General features: G+C 37.6%; 1 pseudogene; it reads right to left on the reverse strand.

Annotated features, from left to right (window-relative positions):
- Positions 1 to 2,489: 2,489 nt before the first annotated feature.
- LOC108534845 (beta-1,3-galactosyl-O-glycosyl-glycoprotein beta-1,6-N-acetylglucosaminyltransferase-like) overlaps positions 2,490 to 12,823 on the reverse strand; it is a 26,616-nt pseudogene continuing 16,282 nt past the window's right edge.

Genomic DNA, 12,823 nt, shown 5'->3' on the forward strand with positions numbered 1-12,823 from the left:
CCTCCCGGGTTTACGCCATTCTCCTGCCTCAGCCTCCCGAAGCTGGGACTACAGGCACCAGCCACCTCGCCCGGCTAGTTTTTTATGTGTGTGTGTGTGTATTTTTTAGTAGAGACGGGGTTTCACCGTATTAGCCAGGATGGTCTCGATCTCCTGACCTCGTGATCCGCTCATCTCGGCCTCCCAAAGTGCTGGGATTACAGGCTTGAGCCACCGTGCCCGGCCAAAAAACATTTAAATGTATTAACGCAATCCAACTAGTGTATGAAAGTATGTTGTTTGGCCTGGTATTATAAAAGCTGAAGTCTTTCAAGTGTTGTTGTCACTCTTGTTATTCATTATCTTTACATATCTCTCTTTAACTGGATGGTTTATATCCAGTTTCTTTCTATTCACTTCTAGTAAAGAATGATCATGCAAAATTTTAGAATATTAAGAATAAAGACTTCAATAGCCATAGCTCTAAGTATCAATGTTTTCCTTCAAGACTCTTTTTATGCATCTTTATCTTAAAATTGCTCATGTTCCAGAAGGGGTATAAAATTGCATCTAAACCTGTATTATCTTTTCCTAAACCATGATATGAACTATTAATATTTTAAAGCAAGTGTGTATGGGCGGGGGTGTTTTTAGTATACTAGGACAAGTTAGTAATTGAGCAAGTATTGCTTTTACGTTGTAGCAATTTGTTTCATGTGTAATTGCTCATAAAACAAGCATCACTCTTTTGTAGAATATGGTTTTAGATTATGGATATGCCCAAAGGCTCAGCAAAGGGAATCTGACTATAAATTTAGCAGAAATAATAAATGTACTAGTTTCCACTGTTTTCTGGGAAATCAGAATGTCTCCTTTTTAATGTCACTGGATTCATGTGTGCTCAGAAGCAGGCCAAAGCACCTTAGCTGTTTCTTGTTTTCTCCTTCCTGTTTTCCTTCTTTTTCTTCTTCATCTTTTGTTTGTTTGTTAAGGGAGGGTAATGGGGTAAAAATATTGCCTGAATATACATTTCTCTAGAAGGGAAACTAAATTGCTATTTAACTTGATCTGATCATTTCTGTCTTGAATTGTTTCTTCTCTTCTGTTGCTATATTTTAGGTTCAGAGCTCAATTAGCAAAATTATAGTTTTGTTTCTCCCATGGTGAGTGTCTTTTAAATAAAATCATTTAACCAAGAAACTGCATTGTGAGTGATTACATTTATCTCAGCATGCATTCTGTTTCTCTCTGGTTTGGCCAATTAGAGATATAACAAAGGCCTATGAATTCTATCACATCTACAAACTATACTGCTTAGCATTACATTAAAATCTCAAACCTAATCTCTAAATATCTTAATCTCTAAATACTGGAATCTCTAAAGTGTTCCAATCTCTGTATACTACTTATACATATGGTATTCATCTAATTCAAAAGATGGAGTTTAGTGAATATTGGTTCCCTTACGCTACTGTGAATACCTCCCTAGGAGACACTGTGTTTAGTTTAATAATAAATTTTAAGAACAAAAATAAATATATTCATACATATCAGATGTTATAAGGTCAACAACTGATTTGACTTGGAAAGAAATTGATTTTATTCTGATTTAGTGACCTTTGTGCCTTTTTAGTCTTAAAATATTATTTCTTTCACTAAATAATAGTGATAATAGTGAATAGTTCCCTCACTAGTATGTATTATGATGAATTGGCAACATAATTTTATAAAATGTTTTCATTATTTATGATTTGTATATGTTTGAAATCTATCCTTTTATTTATTTGTATTGCTTTTCTGATGAAAATTCTAGACTTGGGTGACATGGTTGGAAATTGAGACTGAAAATATTCTGACTATATATATATATATGCTAGATTGGTCACCTAATTTTATTCTTTTTATTTTATTGCTTTTAAATCAAACTCATTTTAAACTCCCTGTGATAATATAAGGAGACACACTACACAGCACAGTGTTAGGGCAGAAAATAGGTTATTTACAAAAATCATTTAGAGTAAAATCACATTTTTATTTCAACAAATATATCAGATTAATTGTATCTTCATGATCATTTGATGCTATAAGTTTATTCATACCGGGAAAATTGTCACATTAAAAATTCTCAAAATAATTTTGGCACAGGTCAAATCTTCTCATTTTGCTAAGTCCCTGAGCTCTTTGAAGAGGCTGACCTCATGCACTGACCTTTTCCCCAGCCACCCTGGTACCCTGTCTCCAGAATGCCTTGCTACATGCTCTGTCCTCAAAGCTACTTTTATCCCTGCCCATATTAACTGTAGGTGAACATTTAATGATATCACCTTTTTAGCCAATGATGCTCTGCAGAAACCATGCAGCTTCTCTGACAAGTAGACTTAGAGTCCCTGCCCCAAATAGGACCTCATACCATTTTCCCTATGCTTACTGACAAAGAAGAGGATCCAGATGAGGGTACATTTTGTATATGATTCATATTATTCATAAAATTGCCTGTAATGGTCAATCTTTTAACATCTCCAAAGCTCATGTCTCAGAAGATCATCCAAACATTGGATGGCAAAGAGGTCAATGTCAAGCTTATTGGCAAATAAGTGGTGCTTGCGCAGCATCCAGTTCAAGTCACCAGCTCCGAAAATGCACACCGAGTGATTGTGGTCCCCATCGCAGTGGGTAGGGAGCACCTTTGGAAACATCACCCTCCAAGTACTGCCACTTGACAAACCTGGCAACGGCATGCATGTCAGACAGTCATACTTATGGTTTGTGGAGAGTGAACCGGGGACTTCAGGAATACTCTGGATGGTATCCCAGAGATGCTCATCAGGGCTGTGTGTGTCTTGTGCCTGCCCCATAAACTTTTGGATTTTTTTCATTCTGTAGTACATACCCCACATCCTCCCTGCTGACCACAAAATAGGCACACCCTGAACAAAGAAGTGTTTCAAGTGGAGGAAGCATTTTAACTTTCCCTGTGTTCGTCAGTTTTCCAAAAACCTCATACTGCTTTTTCCACCTTTCTCCTTTATTGAATGGCATCCTCTCCATTTCAAGGTAGTTTTCTCCCATTAACAACTTGGTCTTCCTGACAATTTCTACGTTAGATTTAATGGGAAAATCCATACCACAAAGTTATACCAAGTATTTCCAGCCTGCAGTCATTGCTTAGTGGTCCTTCACGCAGTTGAGGTCAGCCTGAACCTGGCTCCATGATGCATAAACCACAGTCTCCAATCAGCTCGCCATGAAGACTTTACTGAAACAGAATGCAGTGCCCATCACTCCCGCTAAAAAGGGATCCTCTGATTTTTTGTCCACGTGAATGCAAAAGAAATTCTGAGGCATATAGATGGCCCTCGGTAGCCTGTAAAGCATTTCAATCTTGTGATGAACTGCTATAGAATATGCTGTTTGAAACTCCACCTCTTGTTTACAAAGGGGTTCTATGGTATATTGATATATTTGTGTCTCTTGATAAAATAAGTATGGTCACTGGTTATGTTTATATAGTTGGCACGTGTTCACTGAGGGTACTTAAAAAAAAATTTACTGTTAGCATCTCAAACTTTACCTTTTAGAGTTCATCTACATCACCCTGTAAAACTTTGGTGCAATTAATATCACTACTAGGATTCTCTCCAACAAGCTCCAAGTGTCTGACACAAATTCGGGCTTTGACGAATCCTTAAAACAAACAAACAAAAAAAGGGATAAGAAAAAAAATCTCCTCTGAAGCAACTTCCTTAGCATTTCAAACAATAATCAGGGACTTTCCTTTGTGAAAGGCAGTCTTCTATCCTCCAATCAGCAATGATTTCCCTCCATTGTGGCCTCTGTTTGCATTTATCAGAAGTGCAAAGGCATATTGAAATGAAGAACAGCACATTTAGAAGTAAGGAAAGTCTGAATCATTTAGTAGTGATTCCAGGTGACATCCTGCACCCACTCCAAGTACCTCTCATGCTCTCAGGTGGCTTAAATGTACCAGGCATCGTCCAATAATGATACGTTCTATGAGGCTTTAAAAAGCTGCGCACAAAGGAGCAGTTGGATTCATTTAGGGGGTCCCCAATTCCTGAGTGATAAAGCACTCTGCTGTTGTTTAGCAGATGCTCGATGGAGGGGGTCCTGATGGAGTGGGCAAAGCCACACCAGGCCACTCCTTGTCTCCCTTTTTTATTTTTTCTTTACTTTTGTTTCAGTAGGTTTTTGGGGAACAGGTGGTGTTTGTTGATATGGATAAATTCTTTAATGATGATTTCTGAGATTTTGGTCCACCCATCACTGGAGCAGTGTACACTGCACCCAATGTGTAGTCTTTTATCTCTCACCTCCCTTCCCCCACTTCCCACCCCAATGGTCCCCAAAGACCATTGTTTCTTTCTTATGCTTTTGCATCCTCAGAGCTTAGCTCCCAGTTATAAGTGAAAACATTATCATATCTGGTTTGCCATTCCTCAGCTACTTCACTTAGAATAATGATTTCCAATTTCATCCACGTTGCTGCAAATGCCATTATTCCATTCCTTTTTATGGCTGAGTAGTATTCCCTGGTGTGTGTGTGTGTGTGTGTGTGTGTGTGTGTGTGTGCATGTATCACGCTTTCTTTATCCACTTATTGATTGATGGGCATTTCGGCTGGTTTCATATTTTTGCAATTGCAAATTGTATGGCTATAGACATGTGTATGCAAGTGTCTTCTCCATATAATGCCTTCTTTTCCTCTGGGTATATACCCAGTAGTGGGATTGCTGGATCAAATGGTAGATCTCCTTTTAGCTTTTTAAGGAATCTTCATACTACTTTCCATAGTGATTGTACTAGTTTACATTCCCACCAGCAGTTTAAAAGTGTTCCCTTTTCACCACATCCTTAACAACATCTATTTTTTGATTTTTTCATTACAGCTATTCTTGCAGAAGTAAGGTGGTATTGCATTGTAGTTTTTATTTACAATTCCCTGATCATTAGTGATTTTGAGCATTTTTTCATATGTTTGTTGGCCATTTGTATACCTTCATTTGACAATTGTCTATTCATGTCCTTAGCACACTTTTTGATAGGATTATTTGTTTTACCCTTCCTGATTTGTTTGAGTTCCTTGTAGATTCTCAATATTAGTCCTTTGCCAGATACATAATTTGCCCAAGTTGATCATGTGATTTTTGTTTTGAATTCTGTTTATGTGGTGTATCACATTTATTGTCTCACCTATGTTAAACCATCCCTGCATCCCGGGTATGAAAACCACTTGCTCATGGTGGATTTTCTTGATAATATGTTTGATTCAGTTAGCTAATATTTTGTTGAGAATTTTTACATCTATATTCATCAGGGATATTGATCTGTAGTTTTTTTTTTGTTTTGTTTTGTTTTGTTTTGTTTTGTTTTGAGACGGAGTCTTGCTCTGTCACCCAAGCTGGAGTCCAGTGGCGCAATTTTGGCTCACTGCAACCTCCGCCTCCCGGGTTCAAGCAATTCTCCCGCCCCAGCCTCCTGACTAGCTGGGGTTACAGGCACTCATCATCATGCCTGGCTCATTTTTTTTCTGTTTTTGTAGAAACAGGGTTTCACCATGTTGTCCAAGCTGGTCTCAAACTCCTGACCTCAGGTGATCCGCCCGCCTCGGCCTCCCAAAGTGCTGGGATTACAGGCATGAGTCGCCCCATCTGGCTGTTTGTTTTGTTGTTGTTGTCGTTGTTATGTCCTTTCTTGGTTTTGGTATTAGGATGATACTGGCTTCACAGAATGATTTAGGGAGGATTCCCTCTTTCTCTATCTTTGGAATAGGTTCAGTAGAATTGGTACTAATTCCTTGAATTTCTGAGATAACTCAGCTGTGAATCCATTTGGTCCTGGACTTTTCTTTCTTGGCAATTTTTTTTTACTACAATTTCAATCTTGCTGCTGGTTATTGGTCTCTTCAGAGTTTCTATTTCTTCCTGGTTTAATCTAGGAGGGTTGTATATTTCTAGGAATTTATCCATCTCCACTAAGTTTTCTAGTTTATGTGCATAACAGTGTTCATAGTAACCTTGAAAATCTTTTGTATTTCTGTGGTATGCATTGTAATAGCTGCTGCTTCATTTTTAATCCAGCTTATTTGGATCTTCTCTCTTCTTTTCTTGGTTAATCTCATTAATGTTCTCTCAATTTTGTGTATCTTTTCAAAAAACCAGCTTTCTGTTTCATTCATCTTTTGTATTTTTGTTTGTTTGTTTCAGTTTCATTTAGTTCTTCTCTGATCTTTGTTATTTCTTTTCTTCTGCTGGGTTTGGGCTTGGTTTGTTCTTGTTTCTCTCGTTCCTTGAAGTGTGACCTTAGATGATTTGTGTTCTTTCAGACTTTTTGATATAGGCATTTAAGGCTATGAACTTTCCTCTTAGCAACACTCTTGCTGTATCCCAGAGATTTTAATAGGTTGGGTCACTATTATCATTCAGTTCAAATAATTTTTAATTAATTTTCATCTTGATTTCATTGTTGATGTGATAATCACTCAGGAGCAGATTATTGAATTTCATGTATTTACATAGTTTCAAGGATTCCTTTTGTAGTTGATTTGCAATTTTATTCCACTGTGGTCTGAGAGAGTATTTGATATTTCAATTTTCTTAAATTTATTGAGACTTGTTTTATGGCCTATTGATATGGTTTGGTGGTTTCCCCATCCAAATCTCATCTTAAATTCCCATGTGTTAAGGGAGGAATCTGGTGAGAGGTAATTGAATCATGGGGTAGGTCTTTCCCATGCTGTTCTTGTGATAGTGAATAAGTCTCATGAGATCTGATGGTTTTATAAAGGGGAGTTTCTCTGCACAAGTTTCTCTTTGTCTGCTGCCATCCCATGTAAGACGTGACTTGCTTCTTGCTTTCTGCCATGACTGAGGCTTCCCCAGCCATGTGAAACTGTAAGTCCATTAAACCTCTTTCTTTTATAAATTGCCCAGTCTCAGTTATGTCTTTATCAGCAGCATGAAAATGGACTAATACAGTAAATCGATACCAGTAGAGTGGGGCACTGCTGAAAAGATATCCAAAAACATGGAAACAACTTTGGAACTGGGTAACAGGCAGAGGATGGAACCGTTTAGAGGGCTCAGAAGAAGATAGGAAAATGTGGAAAAGTTTGGAACTTGCTAGAGAGTTGTTTAATGGTTTTGCCCAAAATGTTAATAGTCATATGAACAATAAAGTCCAGGCTGAGGTGGTCTCAGATGGAAATAAGGAAGTTGTTGGAAACTGGAGCAAATGTGGCTCTTGCAATGTTTTAGCAAAGAGACTGGCGGCATTTTGCTCATGGCCTAGAGATTTGTGGGACTTTGAACTTGAGAGAGATGATTTAGGATATCAGGTGGAATAAATTTCTAAGCAGCAAAGCAATCAAGAGGTGACTTGGGTGCTGTTAAAGGCATTTGGTTTTATCAAAGAACCAGACTTTATAAAACTTTAGAAAATTTGCAGTCGGACAATGCAATAGTAAAAGAAATCCCATTTCCTGGAGAGAAATTTAAGCCTGCTGCAGAAATTTGCATAAGTCACAAGGAGCCGAATATGAATCCCCAAGACAATGGGGAAAATGTCTCCAGAGCATGTCAGAGGTCTTCACCGCAGCCCCTCCCATCACAGGCCTGAAGGCCTAGGAGGAATAAGTGGTTTTGTGGGCCAGGCCCAGGTCTCTGTGCTGTGTACAGCCTACAGACTAAATGACCTGAGTCCCAACCGCTCCAGCCATGACTGAAAGGGGCCAATTAGAGCTCAGGTTGTGGCTTCAGAGAGTGCAAGCCTCAAGCCTTGGCAGCTTTGGGAACCTCTGCCAAGATTTCAGAGGATGTATGGAAACGTCTGAATGCCCAGGCAGAAGTTTGCTGCAGGGGTTTCCATGCATCCTCTTAAATCTAGGCAGACATTCCCAAAGCTCAATTCGTGACTTTTCTGCACTGGCAGGCTCAAAACCACATGGAAGCTGCCAAGGATTGAGGCTTGCTAGGCCAATGCAGAAGGAAAATGTGGGGTCAGGGCCCCATATAGAGTCCCTACTGGGACACTGCTTAGTGGAACTGTGAGAAGAGGGCCACCATCCTCCAGACCCCAGAATAAAAGATCCACTGAGAGCTCACATACGCACCTGGAAAAACTGCAGACACTCAATGCTAGCCTGTGAAGGTAGCCAGGCTCTTAATCTGACAGGTTTTCCTTTATATGTTACCTGATGCTTTTGCCTCACAGCTTTTAAGTTTCTTTGCTTTGCCTGACCACATTTTTTACTTTCCTTACCAAATCCTGATTTAAAAACAAAATTACAGCCTGAAGACATTTCTATGAAAAAATAGGGGCAAAGGAAGAGTTCTAACAAGACCTTTTATCTCCTGAACTCACCTATCTTTTGATGATAATCTTTCTGAGAACATTGTAACTCACAGCACATTTTATGAGAGTAAGGGTAGAGGTAGTATATATGTGCAGATTAAAGATTAAAAAAACCAATATATTTGTCTACCCTTTGGCCCCAAATCAAATACCCTCATATGTCAGACTTTGGGAGCATCCTGTATAATCCTCCCGTTGCTCCCAAAGAACACCATGCCCTCACCATCATTAGCTCAGTGTTGATGTTCTATATTATTTTATCCTGTATGTACATTTTCCTAAATTCATTATTTATAACCATATGAATTCACCTTAATATAGATGACATAATATTTCATGTATGCTTTTTTTTGCCTCTCTTTTCATCAACTGCATGTTGCAATGTATCCACAATGACATATGCAGCAATAATTCATTTATGAATATGTCAAAATTAATTCATCCATTCTTATGTTAATGGTCATTTTGGTCATTTCTACTTTTTTTTCTCCCACTTAAAATAATGCTGTAAACTTTCTCGTATATGCTTCCTGGTGAATGTATGAGTAATTCCATTACTGGATAGCATGGGATCTATTACTTCAACTTTACCGAATAATCCTGAATTGTTCCCACAGGAGTGCATGTGAGCCTCCATTGCCCAACATCTTTAGTATTATTTGTCATAATCAATTTCTAAAATGTATATATTAGAGAGAAACATTATTGTCAAACCATGTCGTGTTTTGATTTGCATTTCCTTAATTATCAATATCATTTCTTTGTAGGTATAATTACTATGTAACACACTAGACAAAAGAATTACTGAGCATACCTGTGAATCCTGTGTTCAAAAAAGGCTACTGCAATTGCATCACGTTTTCATGAAAGATGGGATGGTCAAAATGTCACCTGAATTTGTCAGACGAGAAGCAAAGAAGTTGGGGATTTGTACTTTTGAATGTGGTTATGGATTTTGGCCAGCACTATAGGCGGATTGATATACACCCTCACGTGTTTCTGGCTGTCTATTCGGGCAATGAAGTTCCTGCCGCTAAAGGGTCATCTACCATAGGAGAGTAACAACTGGGCCAGCAGAGAGAAAAACGCACTTTGAAGCAAGCAGAGAGGTACACAGAAATAGTAACAGAAACTTCAGGGCACTCATCTACACAGAGTACCAATGGCACCCTCTCTAGGAGAATCTTGAGAGTTTGGTAAATGGAAAAGGGGTTCTTACCAAAGTGTTCAACTTAGAAGGATTTCTCTATAGCTATCTTTAAGGACTGTTCTATACCTAGTTGTCAGCAACGTGTTGTCCAGTCACACCAGTGAAGACATAGAAACTATGTATATCAGATATGAAGATAATTTCAAACTAGGAAAAATAACAAACACAAAATGGGTCAAATTAAGTTTTCAAATGTTGTTAATAGGCGTGATTAGCAGACACCAAGAAGACAAGTTTAAAATCTTTTATTTATATTTTAAAATTCACTTATTTACATACAGAAAGGATAACCAATTTAGAAATTGATAGGTTTTTATTGACCACATGCCTAGGTAAGTTAACAACTATGGTGAATCTGCTAAAATAAAATAATGAAATAATATACTCCTTTAATGGAAGGGAACCATCTTAATCAATTTAGATATGTTCTGTTTGTAACACATTTAGAGGTTATTTGCCTTGGAATGCCGTGGCTTTTAAGAGATAATATAAAACAAACGTCAGAGCAAAAAGGAACATGAGGATGAAGATGGGATTTCGGAAGGAGAATAAAAGTCACAGATCTGGGGGATATTTAATCCGGAATAGAGATTATTAAGAAAGTACACTCATCCATAGTTTCCGAAAGCTTTTTTTTTTCTTTTGAGACGGAGTCTCGCTCTGTCGCCCAGGCTGGAGTGCAGTGGCCGGATCTCAGCTCACTGCAAGCTCCGCCTCCCGGGTTTATGCCATTCTCCTGCCTCAGCCTCCCGAGTAGCTGGGACTACAGGCGCCTGCCACCGCACCTGGCTAATTATTTGTATTTTTAGTAGAGACGGGATTTCACAGTGTTAGCCAGGATGGTCTCGATATCCTGACCTCGTGATCCACCCACCTCGGCCTCCCAAAGTGCTCCCAAAGTTACAGGCGAGAGCCACCGCGCCCGGCAGTTTCCTAAAGCTTTTCACAGGCTTTCTTCTTAAAATGAAATCAATAAAGATAATATAGTATCTTCACTGTGAAATTTAACAAATATAGTAAATCAAACACCATAGGTAACTAACTTATTATTCATGAAATAAAATATGATTAGCTCCTATGAAAGAAATAAATGTATCTCTTCTCAATCAGAATTGCCTCTTGCTGAATAAAGTGAATCTTAGTATTTACTTTTTCCCCCTGGTTCTGCACTAATATATACATCAAACTATTACCTGATTGCTTTTTTTGATTGTTTATTTTTCAATTTTTTTAAAGGGGAATCATCTATATTGTTTGCAGAACTTATTTATTTATTTATTATTTTTTGAGATGGAGTCTCCCTCTGTTGCCAGGCTGGAGTGCGGTGGCGTGATCTCGGCTCGCTATAACCTCTACCTCCTGGGTTCAAGGGATTCTCCTGCCTCAGCCTCCCAAGTAGCTGGGATTACAGGCATGCACCACTAGACCCAGCTAATTTTTGTATTTTTAGTAGAGACGGGGTTTCACCATGTTGATCAGGCTGGTCTCAAACTCCTGACCTCAGGTGATCCACCCACCTTGGCCTCCCGAAGTGCTGGGATTACAGGCGTGAGCCACCGCTCCCAGCTGGAATTTTTTTTTTTTTAATTCTCTGTATGTGTGTGTGTGTGTGTTTAAGAGTTTTATTTAGTGAAACTATAATTTATTCATTTGTATTGTTTGCCATTTAAAAAATATACCACAATTTCACTACGTATACTATTATGGATTAGCATTTGAGTTGTTTTCAATTTTTTGTATGTTACAAACAATGCTGTAATTGATATTTCTGTAAATATGCACATTGAATTATTTAGCATATATTTCTAAAAATAGTAATGGCAGGTCATCTCACTTTGGTTTTCTGTTCTGGCTGTGGTATTTCTCTTAGCTCATTTCTTCCTTCTTTTATGTTCTGATTACTTTTTGCCATTCCATCCTTTCTTTCTCTATAAGTTATGGGCTCTTACTATATTTTGAAATAGGTAACCTAAAAATAAAATACATATACTGAACTTATCATAGCTTACTGGTCATCATCATTTTTACCCTTTTGACAGACATCACAAATTACTTTGAACTCTTTAACACAATTTCTTTCACTCCTTTGCCTTACAATACACTGTCACAACATTTATCTTTTAAAAAAGAACTACTAAAAAAAACTTGTAAGAAATTATGAATAAATTATTACTGTTTAATAAGCTAGCTTTCAATTCAGTTACATTTATCACTGACTTCCTTTAGACTTCTTAGATCTCTCTCCTATTCAGTATTTTACTTGTCTAAATTATTTTCAAAAATTAGAATCTTCTGGTAGAGTATGCTTCTGTTATTATTTTTTTTCTGAAAGTAACATTGTTATTTTTGAAAGAGTTTGACATGTATGGAATTCTACATTGGAGAATATTTTCTTCCAGCACCCTGTCTGTTTAATTCCACTATATCTTCCATTGTTGCTGCTGGGATGTAAAAGATCATTGTAACCGCCACTTGCTTGAAGAAATTCTCTTTTCTTGCTACTTAAAAGATTTTCCTTTTGTCTTTGATTTTCTGCAGTTTCACAATGATTTCTTTAGGCATAGGGCTCCTTTTTTTTATCTATACTGTTTGAGATTTGTGGAGCTTCATAAATCTATGTATCTGTATCTTTAAACATTTCAGGACAATTCTTAGTGATAGTATATTAAACACTGCCTGTGCTTTATTCTTCCCTCTTCTAATCTTCAGCGAGAAAATCCCCTCCCTCCTCAAATCACATGTTATATATTCTCATTCTAATCTCTATGTCTCTTAACTTTGTCAACATTCAATGTTTTTGTTTCTCTGTGCTCATTTTTTGACTTTTTTCTGAAGTATCTTTCAGTTTACCAACTGTCTTGTCAACCAGGAATAATCTGCTCTTAAACCTGTCCAGTGACATTTTTACTCATTTTTTTTTCAAAGTTTGATTTTGTTGTTTGCAGAACTACTTTTTTACTTTTTTGCAGCTTTATGTTTTCTAGGTCATTCTTTCAAAATTGCCTTCAGAATTATTTACTTTAAAACTTGAAGTATCATTAAAAAGTCAGGAAACAACAGGTGCTGGAGAGGATGTGGAGAAATAGGAACACTTTCACACTGTTGGTGGGATTGTAAACTAGTTCAACCATTATGGAAAACAGTATGGCGATTCCTCAAGGATCTAGAACTAGAAGTACCATATGACCCAGCCATCCCATTACTGGGTATATACCCAAAGGATTATAGATCATGCTGCTATAAAGACACATGCACACGTATGTT

This window comes from Rhinopithecus bieti, unplaced genomic scaffold (assembly GCF_001698545.2).
Source record: "Rhinopithecus bieti isolate Rb0 unplaced genomic scaffold, ASM169854v2 scaffold_11401, whole genome shotgun sequence".
NCBI classification, from domain to species: Eukaryota; Metazoa; Chordata; class Mammalia; order Primates; family Cercopithecidae; genus Rhinopithecus; species Rhinopithecus bieti.